Source organism: Armigeres subalbatus, chromosome 1 (assembly GCF_024139115.2).
Source record: "Armigeres subalbatus isolate Guangzhou_Male chromosome 1, GZ_Asu_2, whole genome shotgun sequence".
NCBI classification, from domain to species: domain Eukaryota; kingdom Metazoa; phylum Arthropoda; class Insecta; order Diptera; family Culicidae; genus Armigeres; species Armigeres subalbatus.
The window spans coordinates 156,806,776-156,825,053 of NC_085139.1; positions in this window are offsets into that span (position 1 = coordinate 156,806,776).

The following is an 18,278-nucleotide window of genomic DNA, read 5'->3' on the forward strand; positions in this document are numbered from 1 at the left end:
AACGAGTTACACCGTGATAAATAAGCTCGGATACAATTTCAAGATGCAATATTGTAACGCAGATATTACGTACCAGCAAGATTTTTAGATATCTGCCTTGAAATGAAGCAAAATCTATAATCACTTTAGATAGCAAGTTGGTTAAAACAATAAAAGATCAGCAGTGGTTAAGAATCTGCCTTCTTCGGAAAATTCGTTAAATAGTCAAATCTCATCGAGCCACTGTTTGCGGTTCTCAAATGCGTCTGTTGTTCATGTTAGGGGCGGTTAATCGTCGACTCTGATCAAAAGTGCGCAAACTGTTCTGTTTGGAGAAATGTTTTTTCGGAAATTTAAAGGGTTGGACACCTGCTGGAAGCCAGCCTTATAAAATTAACGGACAATCAACGAATATGGTGCGGAAATCCTCCTAGTAAGAGGCCGCCGACAGTTTTTAACGTTAGGCCGCCGACGAATTTTTTGCATCAGCGCGCTACTGTTCAAAGCCTCTCACACCGCTGATTTATAATTTTTCACATCAGAAGGTGTGTTATTGCGTTGCGTCTAAAAATAAGCGGAGCAGATTTTTTTATGAGCGGTACAATATGTATAGATGCAACTTTAGGCTGACCAGATCATTTCGGTGGTCAGTCCTGAACATCCAGTGCAAGGGCATGGATGAAATAACCGAAGCCGGAGACCTGGTAGACGCACTGAAGGATCAGTGTAATGTCGAGATCCAGGAATCCGCGATTCGGTTACGCAAAGGCTTTGCGGGAATGCAGGTTGCCTCATTCCAAGCAAATTTGCTATGGCTGAGGCCAAGAAGGTGCTGGATAAGGTAAACTGAAGGTGGGTTGGTCGGTGTGCTCGCTGAGCACAAGCCAACCCAATCAGGCCTGCTACAGGTGCCTTGGCCACGGTCATAAGTCCTATGACTGTAAGGGACCTGACCGTAGTAAGCTGTGCCGTAGGTGCGGAGCCGAAAACCACCAGGCTCGCACCTGCCAGGCTGCACCGAGATGCCTGATCTGTCCTACGGGGCCAGACAACAGGCATCTCACCGGTGCGCAGGCCTGTCCGGCCTCTAGAAGGGTCCAAACATGCAAGTAACACAGCTAAACTTGAACCACTGCGAGGCGGCCCAGCTGCTGCTACAACAGTCGGTTATCGAGTGTAAAGCTGATGTTGCCTTGCTGTCCGACCCATACCGCATCCCTGCTGGAAACGGCAGCTGGATTGCGGACAAGTCCGGTATGGTGGGGAATCTGGACTTGTGGGCGCTACCCCATCCAGAAGATAATATCTTCGCCTAACGATGAGGGTTTCGTCATAGCAAAGGTAAACGGTGTTTACTTTTGTAGCTGCTACTGTCCTCCTAGATGGAGTATAGAGCAGTACACTAGGGTAGTTGATACTCTTGCGGCGAAGCTAACTGGCCTTAAACCAGTAGTTGTAGCAGGTGACTTCAATGCGTGGGCAGTGGACTGGGGTTCCCGGTTTACTAACGCTAGAGGTCATATCCTGTTAGAGTCACTAGCGGTATTGAACGTAGTTCTGCTGAACGAAGGTCAAGTGCCAACGTTCAGAGGACCGAACGGTGATTCATGTATCGATGTCACCTTCTGCAGCGCAGGATGGACTGAAGAACCGAGATGGATGGTCCACGAGGGTCATACTTCTAGCGACCATCAGGAAGTACGTTTTATGGTCGAGTATACCCGATGAGGTGAACCGGTCTAGGGCCGAAAACCTCGTTAATAAAGACAATAAAAAAAAAAAAGAGTATACCCGGAGAACTACGACGAGAAGAGGTGGTGCAACGGATCCCGGATGGCGCACGTCACAGTTCAATCAAGAGCTGTTGGTGGAGGCACTGCGCTGGGAGAGTAGGACTACAGGACTAAGCGGTAACGACCTGACGGAAGTACTTACACGTGCTTGCGACGTGGCGATGCCAAGGAAGACCCAGCCCCCAGGAAATCGACAACCAGTGTACTGGTGGTCTGACACGATTGCAGATCTTCGTAGAACCTGTCTTAAAGCTAAAAGAAGGTTGCGACGTGCTAGAACAGACGCTGAACGACTCGATAGACGAGGGGTATTCCGGACAGCGAGCAGAGCCCTGAACTACGAGATTAAATGTAGCAAGCGAGCCTGCTTCGAACAGCTGTGCAGGATGGCGAATGACACCCCGTGGGGCGATGCATACAGGATAGTGATGTCTAGGACCAAGAGCACACCTCCTGAAAGATCCCCAGAGCTGTTAGCCAGTATAGTAGAGGGACTGTTTCCGACACATGAACCATCGGACTGGCCTGCTACACCGTACGAGTCAGTCGACGTGGTACCGCTAGTGACTAACGAAGAGCTTATCGTAGCCGCAAGAAAACTTAAGCTCAATAAGGCGCCAGGCCCGGATGGTATTCCAAACCTGGCCCTTAAACACGCCATTCTTGCCAATCCAGATATGTTCAGGAGCTGCCTCCAGAGATGCATGGACGAAGGAAACTTCCCAGATCGATGGAAACGGCAGAAATTGGTGCTATTACCGAAGCCTGGCAAACAGCCGGGGATCCTTCGGCATACAGACCAATTTGCCTACTCGACACAGCTGGAAAGCTGCTAGAGAGGGTCATTCTGAATAGATTGTCGGCCTATACAGAGTGTGCTGGTGGCTTATCTAGCAACCAGTATGGCTTCCGTAAGGGCCGTTCTACCATCGAAGCAATTCGAGCGGTAACGGATACGGCCAAGATAGCGAGAGGTCTAAACAGAAGAGGTATTAGGTACTGCGCGTTGATTACACTCGATGTAAAAACGCGTTCAACAATGCTAGCTGGGCAGCAATTGCTGACTCCCTGCACCGATTGAGAGTTCCGGATTACCTGTGCAGGATACTGAAAAGCTATTTTCAGAACAGGGTGCTGTTATACAACACTGATGCCGGTCAAAAGTCGATCGTAGTGTCTGCGGGTGTTCCACAGGGATCGATCCTCGGACCGGTTCTGTGGAATATTATGTACGATGGAGTATTACGCCTAAGTCTTCCGGCCGGAGTGAAGATAGAAGGCTTCGCGGATGACGTAATGCTAGAAGTAGCAGGTGACACTCTCGTCGAAGTCGAACTGAAGGCTTCATACGCGATTGGCAGAGTGGAGGAATGGCTCAACTCGAGGCGGTTGTCCCTTGCACATCACAAGACAGAAGTTGTGGTAGTGCATAACCGTCATGGGCTGCAACAGGCGAGGATAAGAGTAGGGACCTGCACAGTTAACTCCGTGAGGTCTCTCAAGCATCTGGGCGTGATGATCGATGATAAGCTCAATTTTACGAGCCACGTCGATTATGCATGTCAGCGGGCTTCATTGGCGATAAAATCTTTATCACGAATGATGTCCAACAGATCGGCGGTGCATAGTCAAGTGCGTAGGCTGATAGCTGGCGTAGCATTGTCTATCATCCGTTATGGCGTGCCGGCATGGGCCGTAGCACTAAAAGCCGAGTACAATGTAAAGAAATTGATCAGAGTACACCGGCTGATGTGCTTACGTGTCGCGAGCGCATATCGCACCATATCATATGAGGCGGTGTGCGTTATAGCTGGAATGATGCCGATAGACACACTCCTAGAGGAGGATGTGGAGTGCTACAACGAAAGGGACTCGGTGCAAGTGCGACGTGTCAAGAGAGCAGCTTCGTTGCTCAAATGGCAAAGAGCATGGGACACCGCAGTCAAAGGTCGTTGGACCCACAGACTGATTCCAGATGTGTCCAACTGGGTTGATAGGAAGCATGGTCAAGTCAACTTCCACCTAACACAGGTGTTGTCTGAACATGGCTGCTTTAAGAAATTCCTACACAGGTTTGGCTTCGCAGATTCTGCGGAGTGTCCTGAATGTGTAGGTGAGGTAGAATCGGCAGAGCATGTGATGTTCGCATGCCCGCGATTCGAGGTAGAACGCAATACCATGCTGCTTATTAGTGGTATGGATACAACCCCGGACAACCTCGTCGAGAGGATGTGCCGGGAAGAAGCTATATGGAATGCGGTGAACACAGCATCTCAACAGATCATGTCGAAACTGCAGCGGTGGTGGCGTCTTGAACAAAACCAACGAGTGCAGTAAGGGCACCTGTGATGCAGTGAACACCTTGCTCACCCCGACAACCAACATGTCGCGGGTGGGCTGCGGGGACCTCAGTATGTAGATATAGAGGTCATTGCGGTTCACGCGCGGTGGTTGTTGTCGGGGTGCTCGTCTCCAACGTGAGATTATGATACGGACCGTTAGGTTACTATCATAGCTTGCGATCGACGGGTGGTGAGGTAGCCACCCTTGAAGTCGATGTTGTGTGTATTGACGTCAAGTGCGTTAGCATAGGCGTGAGCGTTCTCAATAGTCCCCCCCTGATGTATTGCTTAATTGCGGGCCGGGGGTACGGACTGGCGAAAGGGTTTTGGTTTTAGTGGGTCGGGTAAGAGTTACATGACATACCCATCCCCACACTACCTGAGTACCTCCTCAGGTGTCTGGTTGCAGATTTCCGTTTACCCTTGCTCAAGAAAAAAAAAAAAAAAAAAAAAAAAAAAGATCATTTCGGTGGGAAAACGGGACATGTCAAAAAATCTTGTGATAAAATTCAAGAGCTGTGAAAAAAATCAAAATTCATATTGAACGAAATTGACTTATATAACGCTAAAAGTAGTCTCACACCTTGGGAATCTTATCCATTGATTTTGTTCCCATGTGCTCCCAAAAAAGCGGGATTCATGCAAGTTCGTCACGAAAAGTAAAAAAAAATCCTGGTCAATTTATAGTCTGGTTTACAAGCTCCTGATGTGTAAACTAGTCTTAAATTACCTACCTACCTGGATACCTGGTTGGCCACAGCGTCGATACACCTATGCCTGGCGTATTGTAGTGCTCCATAATCGTCGGTCTTGGGCGATGTTCCTCCAGTTTCCCCGAACGTTCAGGGTCCCCAGGTCCGATTCCACCGCGTGCAGCCAGCGTGTTCGTGGCCTTCGACAAAGTCGCTGGCCCCTATCTGGTGCTCTGTTGAATATTGTTTTCGCTATGCTTTCTTCCGACATTCGCACTAAGTGACCAGCCCACTGAAGTCTGCCGTATTTTATACGATTCACAATATTTTCTTTTTTTGTATACTTGTATACTGAGCTGTATCATGATTCATGCGTCTGCGCCATACACCATTTTCTAGTTTACACCGAGTATTGTACGCAGCACTTTTCGCTCGAAAACCCAGAAAGCTCTCCGGTCCGCCTCTTTTAATGTCCATACTTCATGTCCATAAAGGGCCACTGGTAGAATCAGAGTTTTGTATAGAGCAAATTTCGTTTCCGTCTGCATGTTTCATAATCAGATTGGTTATTCTTTGCGAATATCGATTGCGATAACGATAGCGATAGCAATAGCGAGAGATGTTTTTGGAGGTAAATCAAACCTCTCGACCGTATGGGGCATCAGACTACCTAACGGGACCTAAGCTGGTTACGTAATCCGTAAAAAGTCTTATTCGCAGCAGCAATACGTCTTTTCACTTCACGGGAAACGTCATTGTCACATGTCACAAGCGTTCCAAGATAAATAAAATTTTCAACAACTTCAAACACATCCCCATCAAGCACTACATCTTCACCAACGCGACAAGGTCTTCCCCTATCTCTAATTCTCTACCTGTCACCATGTACTTTGTCTTGGTAGAGTTAATGGTCAAGCCTATCCTCGCCGTCTCCCTCTTCAGTGGGACAAAATCCTCCACTACTGATCTGCGATCGATTAAAAAAGGTCGATGTAGTCCGCAAAACCCAGGAGCATATGCGACCGTGTGATGACAGTGCCGTTCATCTGCACGCCAGATCTCCTAATAGCGCCTTCGAGGGCAATGTTGAACAATAAATTAGAAAGTGCATCACCCTGCTTCAATCCGTCTAAGGTCATAAACGAGGTTAACACTTCGTCTGCAATCCGAATACTTGATTTCGAGCCATCCAGCGTTGCGCGTATCAGTCTAATCAGTTTCGCCGGAAAACCATGTTCGGACATTATCTGCCACAGCTCATTTCTCTTCACTGTTTTGAAATCAATGAACATATGGTGAGTCTGCAAGTTGTACTCCCGGAATTTATCAAGGATCATCCGCAGGCTAAACATCTGATCCGTCGTTGATCGGCTCTCACGAAAACCTGCCTGGTATTCGCCGACAAAGGGCTCCTCAAGCGATCTCTGTTTGTTAAACAGGATACGCAACAGGATTTTGTACGCCGAGTTCAGAAGGGTGATCCCACTGTAATTGGCATACTCTAGCAAGGATGTTATCGATCATTTAGTAATCTGCGTTCGATCATTTAGTAGTTTGTCAATAACTCATTCCAGAGACCTAATTTCAAAATATATTGTATGGTGGACTTTTAGTGCGAAGGTTTTTCTACAACTCTCCTAAACAGGTCGATGTTCGAATTCCACTATTAAAGGAGTTACGGCGCTAGTTGCAATACTTATACTAAATGATTACAAAATATGCAATCATTTAGTCTAAGTTACTGCTACTAGCGCTCTAGCTCCGTTGTTAGTGAAATTCAAACAACGAACTGTTAGGCAGAGCTGTAGATAAACCTTTGCACTAGAAGTCCACCATACAACATGTTTTGAAATTTAGGCTCTGGAATGAGTCATTGATAAACTACTAAATGATCGAAGGCAGATTACTAATTGATCGATAACATCCTTGCACTCTAGTCTGTGCCCTTTCTTATAGATTGGGCAGATGAGGCCATTCAACCAGCCGGCAGGCAGTTCTTAATCCTCCCATATTTTCTGGATAATGTGGTGGATTGATTGATGCAGCTGCTCACTTCCGTGTTTGAAAAGCTCGACCGGGATCTTGTCCTTCCCAGCAGCTTTACTGTTTTCAGCTCGTTCAGAGCCTTCTTAACCTCGTTCAGCGTTGATGGTTCCACAGCTTGACCGTCGCCGACTATGTCCATCCTGCTCCTTAATACACCTTTATTTCACCTTCAACAAATCTTCGAAGTGCTCCTTCCACCTGGCTGCCACCATAGTCTTGTCTGTCAGTAAATTCCCCTCTCGGTCATTGTACATGGTGGGCACTGGCGCAATCTTATGCCGAGCGCTATTGACAGTTGCGTAAAACTTCCGGGGATATGTCACAGCTTCGGGGATATGTTCCCACAATCTGTTGACCTTGCCAGATCCGGTGGCATCTCCTATCCGCTTGTCCAGCTTCTGGTGGCATTGTTCAGCAACGCCTTCAACTGACAAGCGTTGGATATTGAAACGCATCGTTCTGTTTCGTGAATTCGTGACGCTGGAGAGTAGCGCCCGAATTTTTGCAACTACAATGTAGTGATCCGAGTCGATGTTCGGACCTCTGAAGGACCTTACATCTATAACATCTGAGAAATGTCGTCCGTCGACCAGCACGTGGTCTATCTGTGAGCAAGTGTCTCCACTCGGATGTTGCCAGGTGTGTTTGCGGATATTCTTACGTGCGAAGTAGGTACTGCTTATTGCCATCCCTCGAGCAGCAGCAAACGTTATAAGTCGCAGACCATTATCGTTGGTAGCGGAATGAAGGCTTTCCGTACCAATGACAGGGCGAAAGAAACTTTCTCTTCCGATCTGCGCATTTGCATCCCCGATTTGCATCTCCGTAGACCTTATCATGGCTCACATAGAACTCATCCTTCACGTCATCAGGCTTATCGTTCGTTGGGGCATAGATGCTGATCAGGCTATAGTTGAAGAATTTGCCCTTCATTCTCAACACGCAAATGCGGTCGCTTATCGGCTTCCACCGGATAACACGCTTCATCTGCTTCCCGATCACCATGAAGCCAACTCCTCGTTCTGCTCTGTCACCGCCGCTATAGTAGATGTGGTACTTGAATGAAGTGTTCGCGATGGGATCCACCGCCCGGAATTCACGTTCTCCAGTTCTGGGCCACCGTATTTCCTGGATTGCTGCCACACTCACGCCGACCTTCTGCAGCTCACGAGCCAGGAGCCCAACACGTGCGGGTTCATTCAAAGTTCTCACGTTCCAAGATCCGACTTTCCAATCGTTGTCCTTTATTCGTTGCCGGATCTGTTGCCGTTGAATCAATCCGTTTGCTCTACTTTTGCCTTTCTTGGTAACTGTAGAATCTTCGGTAGGCTACCTTACCAGGGCTGCCTTCTCGATGCTGACACGATACAACATGGTGTGCACAGTTTAGTTTACCTCGCTAGCACTCGGACGATGATCAGCCGCCCCTAACATGGAGAATAGACGCTGTTGTTAGCCGATCTTGACATGGAGAACAGACGCTCAGTAAGATTTGCACCTCCGGAGAGGAGCATCCCCCCCCCCTTCCCTAAGGTTGCTCGTGTCCCGGCCAGCGCCACGAGGAGGTAGGGATAGGAGTTGTTTTGTAAGAAGCTAAGGACCGCGAGTTGGGGTCTATTTTATTTCTTCAGGTACGCGAAGTACCAATGGTATGCTCTACCCAGAATTTGCCGTGCCAATTACCTAGGAGTCTTGAAGTCTAGCCTCTAATCTGACCAAATTTTCCCGGTTTGAAACTGCCTTAAGCTCGATTTTGTTCAGTTCTTTTATAAATTATTTTTTCCTGTGTCGTTTTTTTACAGTGGATGATTTCGAAATATTCAGAAAGACTTTGAATGGTTCTTAATGTTTCGAAAAGAATCAAATAAATAAAAAAATTACCACATATTTGCAGCAGATTTGAAAAAGAAATGAATTATCTACTTCGGAAGGTTAAAAAAATAATCTAAAATGGATTTTTTCTAGATTAGATTAAGATTAGAATGGCTGTTCCTGCGCTTCATTTTATTGACGTTGAGACGTTACCTGATTTTCAGGAAATATTTGCCTACAAATTTACTAATTTCGTTTAATTTACTGATGAAATAGGACAAAGTTTAATGTCTCCATAACAAGCAGGAAAAAAACATTGAAATGAGACTATGCGAAAAAAATCTCCTGATAACTGTTAAAAACTTAAAGAAAAGCCGATCAATGGAAAATACAAAACAGCATAGATAGCATTCTTTCAAAAGCAACACTAATAACATAATATCTCAGACTTTTTTTTTGGGTTTCGTCCACTTTCATTTGTGAGAGATGAGCCAGTCGAGGGTTGCAAATCTCTCTAATAAAGACACAAAGAAAAAACACTTTCTATGTACACTGGGTTCAGTTTGTACACGATTTATGTTTTCTCAATTTGCACTCATCCTGAATGTTTAACATATTAATTATCATGTGATTTTTCTTTGATTTATTTAGGATTTTTTGAAACATGTTGCAAAGATTTTGGTGGTAAATTGAAGTCACACGATCAAAAAAACAAGCGAAAAAAAATCGTGTAGAAATAGAATCCTGTGTATTTGATTTTAGATTCCTTCCTTTTGAATTTGTTTGAATAATATTTTGGAGCTCTTTAAAAGAATCTATGAAAAAACGGGACAAATTGAGGATTTTTTAGATTACGACGGAACAGCACAATAAGGTCTAAAAAACGGGACTGTCCCGTTAAATACGGTACGTATGGTCAGCCTAAACTTATATCATGTAAGAAATTAATCATGCGACTAAATTTTTATTCAAATTTATTTTATTTCACCTCTACATAAACATTGCTTAATTTTGTCCAATATAAACAGTTCTCAATGTTCAATTGACCCAAGATAGTCGCTTTCGCGTATTTATTAATTTAGAATCCATAGTTCTGAGCAAAATACATTGGTTGAAAACCACTCGCCCTACTTCATAAGCGGGAAGACCCTCTCTTGTACACCTGTGAATGAATCACCGTTTGAGCTCCAACGGAATCAACACGTGGAAAGTCAAATCTGCATAAAATCCATGGTGTGGGTGAAATCCGTGCACTTGTGCCTCTTCCGCGCGGAGAATCAATTTGTTATGCCTCCTCCTAATACATCTATCACTATGGTGACCACGGAACCATAACGCGACGTCATGGCTGGCTGCTACACATCACGATGCACGATGTCAGGCCGCCCCGATTCTATTCCACGCCCGCACGATGATCTGCGCTCTTGGCCTACAACTCGTTTGTTTACGTTCGGTACATTCAGTGTGTTTTTTCATCGCCCGCCGCCCGCAGTGGACTGGCTTTGGTCACCACATCAGAACCTATTCGAAGCACACATGGGAAATGAAGAGCCAAAACAGAGACAGGTCCCATCGTTCGGTTCGGTCAAGTTCCAGAGAAATGGAAAAGTTAATTAATATCATTCTAATTGGATCGGCGTCCATATCAAGTTGTTCGCGGAGCGCGCGCGCGATCTTCCCGGTCTCCATAGGAGAACAAGTGATACTCGAAACTGTGCCCAACGCTGTACATTGAAGATGATCTCAAGATGATGGAGAATTTTTTCAAGATAAAAAGTTTGCAGTCACATGCGAGTCATTCGGAAAGTATTGCGGTACGCTAACGACCATTTTTTATCTTTGGCTCGTCTAGGAGATGAGGCATGATAAGGCAGAAGGGAACCGTGTAATCGCACCACCTAAAAGTGAATCAACGTCTAATCATTTTGAACAATCGGTGTTTCAAAATGTGTGTTGTTTGGTTTTGGCGAAGTGAAATTGTTCCAAATTTACAGTGATTCAACGAAAAAAGTGATATATACACATACGGATGACCAAAGATATAGATCGAGTGTGGGCAAATTCACCGATAGGTCACCGAGTTAACCAGTGAAGTGGGGATAAGGAAACATTCGATAAATGTTCGTGATGAATATGAACTGATGAAAGCATAAACAAATAATAGTGAATTGTATTGTGTACTAGGTATTATTTGCTGATTGGATAATGACGGTGAAATACAAGTGTGCATATAACAAGTGGTGTTATCCGTCACAGTAGTACGTAGCTCTCATTCAGAAGTTGATATAGATAAAAAAAAATCTTCGAGAGCCCGTATAGTAAATAGAATCTGCTTCAATGTTATGCAAATGGTTCCGGTTGTTTGTCATTGTTCAGTTTACCTCTTTTATGTTTCCACCAACAATCTAATTGACGTAGGAAAAAGGATGCAGAAAAACGTTAGTCATTTCATTGTTTGCATGCATATTTGGGCTGTTTAGTTTTCTTTATCTTCGACCGGCCAATACAACGATCGTTGTTTTAATGGGATACTATCTGAAACAATATCGTTTCGCTACATAGTGTTTTTCGACAACTTTAACACGGTCGTCGCGGCAGAATTGCTGTTACTTAAAAATTCCTTGAACGCCTTTTTTGCCATGTAGCATGACATACGCTGCCAGCTGATTTTTTTAAGAAGTGAAGCCTTGAAAGATGACCATTGACCATATAACATACCAAATTTTTAAAATATGGATTAGATACCGAAACCCTGAAAGCAAGTTCTACGAGAAGAATGGAGATGGTTATGGCAATATGCCCTAGCTAAGCAAAGACTCTTTTAATGTCTAAATATTAACTATTTTCATGTCAGAAAAATATATAAAGCTCATTTAGTGGAATGTATTCAACCGTCTAAGACGAATTAAGTACTCTCCATTTAATTCCACCAATTAATTTTCGATATCTTTGCAGATACGTATTTCGACCAAACCGTGTGGTCGTCTTCAGTGTCTCGTACATGACTCGACTTGACTCGAGTCGAGTCATGGAGAGTACTTAATGCGTCTTTGACGGTTGGTATTTTCATGTACCTAGCCGAAAAAAACATATCTATAGCTGAAAAAAACATATATAGCTGAAGCCATCCTAAAATTGTAGAAAATCTCAATTATATTGGCAATATTCACATATCAAAAAAGTGATGATAATCGGCTACCGGAAATGGCAAAATGCCATTTAGCTGGCAGCACATAAAGAACAATGCACCACGCGTCGCCGAAATGTTAGATGTTTCACCCAAATGTGGATAATTTCGGTTTTTATACCTTCCCATCTATTATTTTGGCTACTACCTACCTATCCTATGATGGTTGTACACTCCGTGTTATCCCAGAGGGAAACCGAATGTAACGTCATATTTCTGGTCGCTCGTTCTTAGACCGCTAATCGCCAATCTCTCATGCCCGCACGCGCATCGTCTTCAATTGCACACAACCAGCGAGTGCGGGGCCCATCCCAGAGCCGACGTTCTCTTCCAGGTCTGTGTTTTTTTTTCTACGCAATGGAGGGGGAATCTGCTCAACAGACATCCTGGGTTGACCAGGAAGTGCGGGGTTAGGGGCCACCTCCAACGAGGCAGGACTGCATCCCCGACCCGCTAAACCGTTTCCATTGCCGCCAAGCCCATCGTCCCTTCGGTACAACCAGAAAGTAATGCTTCAAAGGGGGCTGCATAACGCACCCTCGAGGTTAGCTGCGTGTCCTTGCAGCATCGAACATCGTGACTCGCTTTTTTAGAAGAACACCATGGTATCGTGCCAACGCATTGCCGGCTTTCCAGGTGGCCTTACCACGCCCTATGTCCTCGGAAGGTGGGAAGGGTCGACTTCGCGCCTGCTTCCCTCTGCACGACTGGTATCAAGAATGATGATGCCGCGTGCACCCCAAATTGACCTTTCTGCGATAGGGCCTATTCGCCAGCACACAGAGGGACTTGCCGACGCGGTGTCTACGCCTGCCCCAGCCTTGACGAGGACCCCTTTCCGTCCTCAGGCTCGGAACCCGCCCGGTTGACCGACGCCGCGAAAGCGACGATACCATGTTGTTCTTCACGCGGCCACTTGTTCGATAAAAGGATCGAGTTCGACCACAGGGCACCGGTATGACCCATGAAGCCGACTCCGAACCCTTGGACTACCTCTTATTTGCGCCTGAACTAGCCATTCCTCGAGTCCACGCGCCACCTTCTGTGTAGCTCCGAGACGATTTGGACGATAGCCGATAAAACGGCGTTCCAGCCAACTTCATCTTTACACATCCTCCGAACTAGGTTGTCCGGGGTAGTGTCCAGACCACATGTGGCAAGCATGTAGTCACGCATTGTGCGAAAACGCGGGCACACGAACAACACGTGTTCCGCCGTTTCCTCTAAACCTACGCACACCGGACACTCGGGCGAGGCCGAGTGTCCGAACCGGTGTAGGTACTGTCTGAAGCAACCATGGCCTGTAAGGAATTGGGTCAGGTGGAAAGTGATTTCCCCATGGCGCCTCTTGACCCACGTACCTATCTCCGGTATCAACCTATGTGTCCATCTACCCTTAGTGGAACTGTCCCACGCACGCTGCCATTTGACCATTGAGGCCTACCTGACAGTCCTACTGATGCCTCTCGTGCCGCGCATTTCGAAGCACTCTATGTCTTCACCGATAACGATGTCAATAGGCATCATACCGGTGATGACGCAAAGTGCACGGTACACGGTACGGTACGCGCTCGCAACTCTTAGGCTCATGAGCCTATACGTACTTTCTAACTTCGTTCTGTAGCAGTTAATACGCAGGGCCGTGCCCCAAGCTGGCCCCCATACCTCAGTATGGACAGAGCAACGCTAGCCAGAAGCTTGCGCTTGCTGGCATAAACCGCAGAGCTATTGGACATCATCCGGGACAATGCCGCTATAGCTGTGGAGGCACGCTTGCAGGCGTAATTGACGTGACTGACTACCAAAGGTGAGCTTATCGTCGATCATTACCCCCAAGAGTTTGATGGAGCGTTCAGAGGTGACCGTGCAGTTGCCTGCCCTTATCACCGCTTGTTGCTCCGACTTTCGGTTGTTAACAACAACCACCTCAGTCTTGTGGTGAGCCAGTTCTAACTTCCTGGAACTCATCCACTCCTCCACAATTGCGATCGAGTGGGCTGCAGTCAACTCCACCTCTTCGATCGATTCGCCGTAGACCTCCAGCGTAATATCGTCAGCGAAGCCGACGATTGCCACGCCAACCGGGAACTTCAACCTCAAGACACCGTCGTACATGACGTTCCATAACACCGGACCCAGTATGGAACCTTGCGGAACCCCTGAAGTTATGTCAACGCACTTCCGACCCGGCTCCGTGTCGTATACCAGTACTCGATTCTGGAAGTAGCTTCCGAGAATCTTGTACAGGTTCTCGGGAATTCCAAGACGCAGGAGCGCATCTGCAATAGCTGCCCAACTGGCACTATTGAAAGCATTACTCACGTCGTTCGTTTCCTCCTCGTTCCAGGTCTGTGTTAAACATTACTTTTGCTGGTCTCTCTCCTGGCATACACACTAAATGTTCAGGCCACTATAATCTGCTGCGTCTGCGCCACTTACCATTTTCCACCAGGCATAGTTTAATATTTGTCTATAAGCTGTGAAACATTTATAACTTCCATCAACAGATACTTATTTATGACACTGAACCCTATTGAAGCCCTATTCTTTCAATTTCTTGTTTAAAATCCTCCACTGTTCTGTGATCTACACCAATGATGTCCTTGTTATCCGCAAAACCAAGGAGCAGGTTAGACTTGTTGATGATGGTTCCGGTTACACACCAGTTGTTCAAAAATGTCACCTCCCAGAGCTATGTTGAATAGCAGATTTGAAAGCGCGCCTCTCTGCTTCAATCCATTTTACGTCACGAATGAATCAGATGTCTCACCAGGTCTTCTGGTGAGATCAGCCTGAAATGCATGAAAGGTTTTTCGTTCAGCGAACCACTCCACTTTTTAGAAAATCTGCTGGCATTCCGAGCTTTTGAACAGCTTTTTTCATTAAATAAAGCGTGGGTTGTTCTACTACTTGGAGTCTTCAATAGCCTTGATAGCAAAGGCGTAGGATTTCAAATCCGTAGATGGCGTGTTCGATTCTCGGTCCGGTCTAGGATGTTTTCGGGTTGGAAAAATTCTCGACACCAGAGCTAAAAATATTCATGTTCATGAAGCAACTTCGGTTCGAATTTTGACAAACATCGCATGAATATTCAAAACATAGAATGACATAGTCAGACGACTACTCCACCAACTCATTCATTCGACTGTCACTGAGTGTACTTACTGTGTGCAGAAAAAAAATACAATTACAATTGTTTATGTTGATGTTTACCATTGAAAGTGCTTCGCGGAGGAAAATCGGATTCAATTCTATGTGATAAATTACTTTACTCATTTGTAACGTGTTCTGATTTCAGATAATTTATCAATTTGTAAACTGTGCATAAATATTCAATGACTAATATTCAACCGAATATTGACAGCCCAAAGCCGACTATGAATGTGTTTGGAAGTGAGCTGACAAGTGAAGAAAGGTAGACTGTATCCACAGACAAACAGACATAGCACATTGAATATTCACTCATCAAATTCATCGTCGTTCAAATACTAACGACATCTGTTGATTCCAGTTAGTTGGGCAAATAACGAGCCAGATGGCAGTAGTGAGCAAACGTCAAACTAGAGCAAATCCGATGCGCGCGTCACGAGTGATCGATTGGTCAACTAATGATTATGTGAATTGACCAGTAAAGCAGTGAACGACGGAAATTTGACGAGTGTTATGTCGGTTTGTCTGTGGTGTATCCATTGTGCTTGCCACACAAGAATCTCATAATCGTTGTTTGTTATCCATCTGAACAAGGCTGTTCACTCACTGGCAGATCATAGATCAATGCTCGTCCGCTTCGCTCACGCTTTCAATGCCTGCACAAGATACATACTTATCCAATGGCGGGCATAGAAAAGCTTTCAATTAATAAATGAGGAAATGCTAATAAAATACTAAGTTGAAAACCCGACCAAGTTCCAGTTGGAATGTAGAGCCATTGAAGAAGAAGGCTCTACTATTTGTCCTCAATCAAGATTCTGTTTGTGCCCTTTTCGATTGTTTATTCAACAGTAACTAAAATTAGTCCTTTCACATAACAACCACTTCTGTTCGGTCGGTCTACAGATTTCCTAAGCTGTCATTGATCGTGATTGGCGCCGGTGCGCTTTTCTTGCGCTTGCTGTTGATAGCTTCGTATAACTTCCGTGTGTCGTTTCTGACAGAGCTTTTCCCTGCTTCCAAGAGGTTTTTTTTTTCTTAGAGCTGTCCGTAGATCTTTATATTGTTCTTTATTCTTGCGTGTAGCCGGTGCGAGCATGCGGCTCCTGGCCGGCATTATAACTGTGCAACTGCCCTAAAATCGTGGTCCCCAACGGAAAATGCGTCTTCCCGAATATCATAATATTCACAACAAACCACGGACCGAAACGTAGGAAATTCAACAACGTAGCATCGTGGCCAGAGTTATTAGTCCGAGGAATATTTATTTATTTATTTATTTCGTCAACCGACGTAGACTAGTACATATACAATATACATGTTTTTCTTTATTTTCTTAATGCTATAAATACGGTATTATAGTGTATAAAAATAAAAATAGTTTGGTTAAGTAGTGTTTAATTTTGCGATTTAATGTAAATTTAGATGTGTAGGTTTCGAATTGTGACAAAATATTTTTTTAGGTTCTGCCGAGACATTGTAAAGTCAATAGTTTCGCAGTGTTGATTATAGATAGCCATCATCAAAAAAAGTGTTGATTATAGATAGCCATCATCAAAAAAAAAAAATACAATATCCTTAAATCCTAATTCAAAAATCTAGAAAAATTCAAAAAATTTGGAATCTAAGAGATGAAAAATTCAAATATTCCAATCCGATAATCTGAAAATCTAACAATCAAACATTCCAAACCATAAAAAACCAAAAATCCCGAAAATTCTAAAACTTAAAAATCCATGAAATCAAAAATTCAGAAATCCAAAAATGAAAAAAAAATAAGCATCCTAAAATTTGAAAATCCAAAGATCCCAAAATTCATAAATCCCATAATCTTTTAAATTGCAAAATCCAAAAAAAAATCACAATAATTTATAAATTCAAAAATTTAATAAAGATTCTAAAATCCAAAAAATGCAACATCAAAAAATTTGAATTTTAAAAAATCTTAAAATTCAATAACACAGAAATCCAAAAAATGAAAATTTTGATAATTCGAAACGAGCCAGCCTTGGGCTGAAAGTCTCGATAATAAAGACAAAAAAATGTGATAATTTAAAATTCCAAAATCTCAAAAATCTCAAATTTTTTTCATTTATAAAAATATATTTAAAAAAACTGAGAGTCAATAAACACAAAAATCTAAAAATTCAATATTTAATCCAAAAACCAAAAATCCGGAAATCCTTATATCAAAAAATATTTAAAAAAAATAAAAAAAAAACAAAAATCTAAATATCTTTCAATCCAAAAATTCAAACATCTTAAAATCAAAACATTTAAAACTCAAGCATCTAAAGATTAAAAAATTTAAAAATTTAAAAATTCAAAAATTACAAAACCCAAAATCTCAATATCCAAAATCCTAAGTCTAAGGTTCTGAATAATAAAAGGAATCCAAAAATCCAAAAATTCTATACATCCATCAACTATTCATCACATCCAATTAAACATCGAATATTCAAATCTAACATTCAAACAAACGTTAAATCCATTAAATTAAAAATCCAAAAAATAATTATAATCCCAAAAGTCTCGTAAATCCAAAAATCTATAAATAAAAAAAATCAAAAATCCAAAAATAATTAAATCTGGAATTCTTAAATTTCAAAAATCCAAACATTCCAAAATCCTTAATTCAGTTATTTTTAATTTAAAATTAGTGTTACCAAAAATTAAAAAAAGAAAACAATAAAAAAACAGAGTTGAATAACAAATATGCATAATTTAATTCTTAAAATCCAAATACCTATAAATCACTGGAAGCGTTTTCCAAAAATTAAAAAAATACAGCATTATTCTAAAAAAATCTAAGATAAATAAAATACAAACCCAAAAACCCAGAAATTCAAAATTTTAAAAATCCAACAATCCATAAAATTGAAAATTCAACAATCGAAAAATCAATACAAAAAAGTCCAAAAAGCTAAAAAACAAAAAAATCAAAGAAAAAAAATCCAGAGTACCAAAAATCCAAAAATACAAAAATCCAAAAGTCCTAAAATCCAAAAGTCTGAGAATCAAAAAAACCCAAAAACCCAGATATTCAAAAATCAAAAAAATCAAAAAAAATCAATAATTTAGAATCTATAAATCCAACAATCTATAAATCCAACATTCTAAAAATCCAAAAACTTATGAATCCAAAAATATAAAAATACAGAAATCTCAAAACTTTCAAAACTCAAAATCTGAAATTCTAAAATCATAGAAATCTAGGAATCTAAAAATCCGAAAATTTGAAAAACCGAAAATACTAAAACACAAAATTGACAAATAT